The sequence below is a fragment of the Corvus brachyrhynchos genome, unplaced genomic scaffold (genome assembly GCF_000691975.1).
Source record: "Corvus brachyrhynchos isolate BGI_N302 unplaced genomic scaffold, ASM69197v1 scaffold511, whole genome shotgun sequence".
Lineage (NCBI taxonomy): Eukaryota > Metazoa > Chordata > Aves > Passeriformes > Corvidae > Corvus > Corvus brachyrhynchos.
The window spans coordinates 161,124-161,729 of NW_008236214.1; the positions used below are offsets into that span (position 1 = coordinate 161,124).

The 606-nt window shown below is 64.5% G+C and overlaps 1 protein-coding gene across 1 annotated transcript in view; it reads left to right on the forward strand.

Annotated features, from left to right (window-relative positions):
* FAM160A2 (family with sequence similarity 160 member A2) overlaps positions 1–606 on the forward strand; it is a 14,230-nt gene that overhangs the window by 3,099 nt on the left and 10,525 nt on the right. The window lies entirely within an intron of this gene.

Consider the following 606-nt stretch of genomic DNA (forward strand, 5'->3'; position numbering starts at 1 on the left):
ATGAGGAGCCCCCCTCCCGGGCCAGGGGTATGCAACTGTGGCCCCTCAGAGCCCCTCCATGCCCCGGCTTGGTGCTGAGCCCTCTCCCCATGGCCCCTCGCACCCCATCCCCCCTGGGTCCCGGCACTGAGCCCTCTCCCAACATCCATCTCTGCAGCCCCTCAGACTCCCTTCCTACCCTGGCTCGGCACTGAGCTGTCCCATGCTATCCCTGCAGCCCTTTAGGCCCTGTCTGCCTCCTGACTTGATGTGGAGCCTCCTCCTGGGGTCTCCACGGCCGCTTGTAACCCATCCCTGCTCCTACCTGTTGATGAGTCACAGCTGTGCCATCCCTATGGCCCCCCTCCCTCACACCCTGGCCCCATCCTGTCCCATTGCTGAGCTCTGCTTTGCTCTCCCCTTGGACCCTGAGCCTCTGGTGCCATTCCTGTGGCACTTTGAACCCCATCCTCGCCCTATCCTGGCACAGTCCCCCATGCCGTGCTATCCCCACATTCTTGAGCCCTGTCCTGGCACTGAGCTCCCCTGTGCCGTCCCCATGGCCGCTGGGACACCACCATTCCTGTCCTAGCCCGGTGCTGAGCCTCATCCCCCCATCCCCTGGCA